This window comes from Ursus maritimus, unplaced genomic scaffold, assembly GCF_017311325.1.
Source record: "Ursus maritimus isolate PB19 unplaced genomic scaffold, ASM1731132v1 scaffold_30, whole genome shotgun sequence".
NCBI lineage: Eukaryota > Metazoa > Chordata > Mammalia > Carnivora > Ursidae > Ursus > Ursus maritimus.
The window spans coordinates 31303060-31308362 of NW_024425564.1; the positions used below are offsets into that span (position 1 = coordinate 31303060).

At 41.6% G+C, this 5303-nt stretch overlaps 1 long non-coding RNA gene across 1 annotated transcript; it reads right to left on the reverse strand.

The window, feature by feature from the left end:
- Nucleotides 1-999: 999 nt before the first annotated feature.
- On the reverse strand, nt 1000-5052 carry LOC121106087. Its single transcript, XR_005838817.1, has 3 exons — nt 4345-5052; nt 3121-3177; nt 1000-1835 (listed from the first exon to the last, which is right to left on the reverse strand). It is a non-coding gene; the product is annotated as an uncharacterized LOC121106087 (long non-coding RNA).
- Between the last annotated feature and the right edge of the window lie 251 nt (nt 5053-5303).

Here is a 5303-nt window from a genome sequence, read left to right on the forward strand (position 1 = left end):
GAACAGTGGTAAGAACTGAGAAAAAAAATATTAAAAACATGGAAATTCCATAAAAACTCAACAGCAATAGCTGTGCATCCTGGATGCCATTGCTTAGGGTCCAAGGAAAGCCTAGCTTAGATCTCTACTTTCTACATGGATATTAGGGGGAAAAAAATCTTTTTTTCTCTTTTTACAGTATTTCCGGGCTATGTGAAAAAAGACTCCTCACAATATTGCATGAGGAGAAATGGCTAAAATAACTTCAGATGTTCTCTCTGCTGTGCGAAGATAGTGTGCTTGCCATTTTATTAATTTATTTCTTTCTGAGGTCCCAGGTTAAGCCCATATTTGCTGAGAATCCTGAGGGAGGAAAATATGGCCGTGCTGTGATTTAATAATACAGTGGGCTAAGAAGCCAGAATTTGTACTCGGAGACACAGGCACAGCGGTACAAGGTCATTCTGCAGATATTTCTGTTGGTGAAATGGAACAGCATTTGCGGACGCTTCTCAGTCGTGGGGATTCCTGAGACAGCAGTGGTGAACGTTCCTTCAGCACCGACACAGCGCCAGGCTCGACAGCCTGCGCATAGAGATTCGAGACTTTAGAGGCTGCAAAGCACAAGCCATTGTTACCCCTTGTCATTTTTTTAAAATTATGGAAGTCCATGTCACAGCCCTTATTGCAGATTGCACAAGAAGCCTCTCAACGCCATTTTACTTCATCCTTTATGGTGTGGTACGTTTATGATCCACTCTGTGCAAATCCGAAGGAAGAGGAGAACTGTTCCATGTGAGACATGAGGTTGCCTCTCATTTCTGCTGTAGCTGACACAATGCCAACGTACTGCAGGGGGCGAAGAATTAAAATTCTACTAAAGATCTCTATTTTTTTTTTTAAGATTTTATTTATTTATTCGACAGAGATAGAGACAGCCAGCGAGAGAGGGAACACAGCAGGGGGAGTGGGAGAGGAAGAAGCAGGCTCATAACAGAAGAGCCTGATGTGGGGCTCGATCCCATAACGCCAGGATCATGCCCTGAGCCGAAGGCAGGCGCTTAACCACTGTGCCACCCAGGCGCCCCTAAAGATCTCTATTTTTGCAAGGTAGGCTCCCTCTGTAGTTTCCAAAATTATGTGTTTTATGATTTTATAAAATTAACACCGTGCATTTAAATATAGAAAAAAAATAGAAAAAATGTAAATCGCTCTTCAAGAGTCAAGGACCTTGACCAGTTCCACATGTAGTCAGAGGTGGAAGCCAAGTTAGGAATCCAAAGACTCTTATTTCAAAGCTAAGGTCATTTTTACTATATCACAGCTTAGAGTTTAGCTATTTTAATATTTTGTTTTTTTCACGTAACATTGTGCCAAAAGGGTATTTGAGTCAAACTTCCTTAGAGGGAGGCATAACATTTTTCAAGTGCTCCAGAAGTGTTTTTTGAACATTTAAAAATAATATTTTGTGGAACGTCATTGTTGAGGTTGAAGATCAAGGATGCGGGCAACTCTGTACTGTGGCATCTGGATGCTGCTGGAAACAGCTTTTGTGCAAGGACCTGCTCTCCTCCACCTGGGCTGGGGTTTTGCCGAGTCAGTAGGAGGGGCAATGACCACAACTATCTTTCTTTCTAGGAAGTCAGAGGTTTAACAGGTCTGGGTTGGGTGGGAGACAGCATTCTTGAAGGAATGTTTAAATAATTAGAGAAAGAAATGGAAACTCATTTCCTGGGGATCTCTGAAGAAAGACAGGAGAAGGTCTCATCCATCTAGCAAGGTTGATGTGTGTCTTTGCATGAAGAAAAGTAGAGAAGGGTGTCAATTCGTTGTTCTAAGCTTTAGATCTGTAGGGACTGGAAAAAAGAAAAAAAAACAAAAGAAAGCAAAGCAAAGAGGGTAACTCAGTATAATACTCTGGAGAGCCCAAGTTGAGTACCGCTAGCATCAGGGGTATTCTGGGACGTGGAGTTTAGGGTGGCAGGATGGGAAACCCTCCATCCCTCCTAGGTATCTGTCCTCCTTCTCCTCAGATGGACGTCTTCCCCTCCTGGTGCTTTGCTCTCCCCCAGGAGGCTGTTGGCTCTTCCTTCACCCGCTGTTTCTGTCCTCCTGTTTCCTTCCAGGAAATCACTCCTCTCCAACAAAGATACACGTGTTCCTTGTCATGGATATACCTCATATGTAGATTAACTCAATGGTTACTGAAGTAGCAGACTCATTTTACAGTTGGTAAATTAATTTCAAATTCAGTCTCAGCGTTTCTGGCAAAGCTTTTGCAGCCAAGAGCTGCAGCTCAGATCGTGTGCCCGAGTAGCCCCCGCCTCTGCTCCCATCAGCCAGATCTCTTCTCTCTACAGAAGCGCACGCCTTGCCCCATGCTGACAGTCACTTGTTTCAGCATTGGCTAATCACCAATATGTTCTGTTAAGTGAGATTCATAGATGCTGATTGCATTTAGTGCATAAATTACTTCATTATTAAAATCAGGTCATTTGAGCCCCCAAACCATTAACATGAAGGTTATTAACATAATTTCATAAGCTAATAAATCAAGCACAGGAAAGGAATTAAAGGGTTCTTAGTGATAAGTGTTTCTTCAGAGATTAAGGAACACAATTTTCTTATGCATATATTAACATTTTATGAGTGGATTCATGCAAGAGTAGTTTTTTTCTCTCTGCACACATGACTCACACTTCGTCTTCATGCTCACCCTCTGAAGCTCATTTTCAAAATTAAGGGTTCTTTTTTTCTTTTCAAATAACTGTAAAGCAGTTTTCAACTGAATCCATTAGCCTTCTGTAATATGCGCTACCTATAAAATTCTTATCTTTTCACACGCCTTAGACTGCGAAATCTTTGGAGTAGGGGGAGGAGGTAAGGTAAAGGTGGAAGGAAAAATACCTCGGATTGGTCTTAGATGGTGCAATTTTCATTCTAGGTGAATTTCAAATGTATTCCTGGTCTTAAAAGGTTCTAGTGAAGTTCTAATTATCTCTCTAATTACAACACATACTGAGGTTAAGTGTTCTTATCAAATGGTGCATTAAAAATGGGTTTTATTCCCAGGCTGGATCTAATAGGTTGTGATACTGGCCTGAACACACAGAAATTGGTTCCCTCGTTCATTCCACTTACCAGATTGTGAAAGATTCTGAGGGTCGGAGCCATCATTATCCAGTGCAATGGTGTTGCCTAGAAACGGAGATAAGTTCCAATGTAAATTAGACTATAACAACTTTATCCTTTGTGCAATTTGTGTAATGTTTTTAGCAAATAGCGACTGATGAGTCATAATTGAAATATGTGGAATGTTAGCAAGCAGTGAGTGTGACTTTACAGGAGAATTTGGGAGACGGGTGGGACCTGACAGTTCTTTCTAAGAACAAATGTAGTGACCACACCATACTTTTCCTCTCAATCTTCAGTGACTGCGAATATTCCCTTGAACAAGGTACAAACTTCCCTGGACCTCCTCCTACCTCCCTGCTTTTAAACACCTCATTGCTCTTAGGATAGAAAGACATTTCTCAGCATGGTTTACAAGCCCCACATGGTCTGGCCTGCCCAGCCTATTGGCTTGCTATACTGCTTACTTTTACTTCTTCCTCAGTACCACGGCCTCCCCACCACAAGGCCTTTGAACAGGCTTCCCTCTCTGATTGCAGTGCTCTTCTCCGTGCTTTGAACGCACTGACTCCTGTTCATTCTTCAGATCTCAACTCAACAGCCACTTCCTCCAGGAAGCCTTCCCTGACCTCTCTGATTAGGGCAAATCCTTCCTAGCTGGGACAATACCATGAATGTCTCATTTAAGTATTTGTCACAGTTGACATTTTTAATTAAAAAAATTTTTAATTGTGAACATGTCTTCATGGTTTAAAAAAATTAAAATGAAATAAAATGTTATATACTGGGCTGTCTAGTCTTGGTTCCCATTCTCATACATTCCATTCTGTCTCCCACTAGAAATACACTTTTTTAGTAGTTTCTTGTTTATCTTTCCAGTATTTTTTGCAAGGACAAACGCAAATATATGTCCTAAATATATCTTGTTTTCCCCCTTTTTAACACAAAAGATAATGTACCTTATACATGGTCTGCATCATGGTTTTTCCTCCCTGACAAGGTACTCTAGAGCTTATTCTGTATTGAGACATAAAGAACCTTTCTCCTTCTTTTTATAGCTGCATACAGTTCCCCTGCGTAACTCTTCCTTCGTTTACGGAACCAGTTCCTTATGCTGGCAGTTAAATTGCTTTCAGTCTTTTACAAGTAAAGCTGCAAATTAATAACCCCATGTGAGCATGCGTGTCTCTGTTATTTATGCGTGTGCAGGTTATTTGTAGAGTGAATGCCCACCAGTAGGATTTCTGAGTCAAAGAATGAATGATGCATCAGTAGTTTTGGTAGATTTCGCCATACTACCCTCCCTGCGAGCTGTATCATCTTGCAGCTTCATCAGCAAAACATGATTGTCCATTGTCCCCGGCTTCACAGCAGTGCTGTCCAACTTTGTGACTGGGAGGTGACAAATGATCCTCGGTGCAGTTTGAACGTGCATCTTTCTTATTTTGATTAAGGTTGACTCTCTTTTCACGTGCTTGAAGACCGTTTATAGTTTTTGTGTGTATAAAGTGTATGTCCATGTTCCTTGCCCGTTTTCTATTGCCTGCTTAATCTCTTCCTCCCTGTTATCTAGGTGCTTTTTATTACAGAGATTAGCCATTTATCTGTGATATGTATTGCGAATATTTCCCCCAGCCTGTCATTCTTATGACTTTCCATGTGGTGATTTTGGATGGTCAGTATCTATCGCTCCTGCTAAGACACTAATAATACTAGGGAGGGCAAGTCCCACATCTCTTTTGGCACTGTTGTGGTCCCAAAACCTTTTCTTCAATCTGTAAAAAAAAAGTGAGCTGTGTTATAGATGGTCTCCAGGGCCCCCTCATCTCTGAAAGTCTAGAGTACTGTTTTCTTACATTCTGGTTTATTAAGTTTCCCTCTGCCTCTCTAAGCTCAGGGGCACACGGATCATTGGGAAATGTGGAGCCTCACGTAATGTCACCTGGGAAGTGCCTGGAAAAGCTCCCTCCCCCAAGGATTCAACCTAATTCTCATTTGAAATTTCACCATCAGTGATACATCCTGTCTTAATTCCCACTGACTTTGTTCAAGTCCTTGTTACCTCTTGTCTGGGCTTAAGCCCTTCTCCACGTTTGTCTGCCTGGATCCTGTCTCTTCAGCCTCCAGCCTATATGCTGTCTCCCAATAACATTTCTTATATAGAATCATCTTGATGGGGCCACTTCTCATCC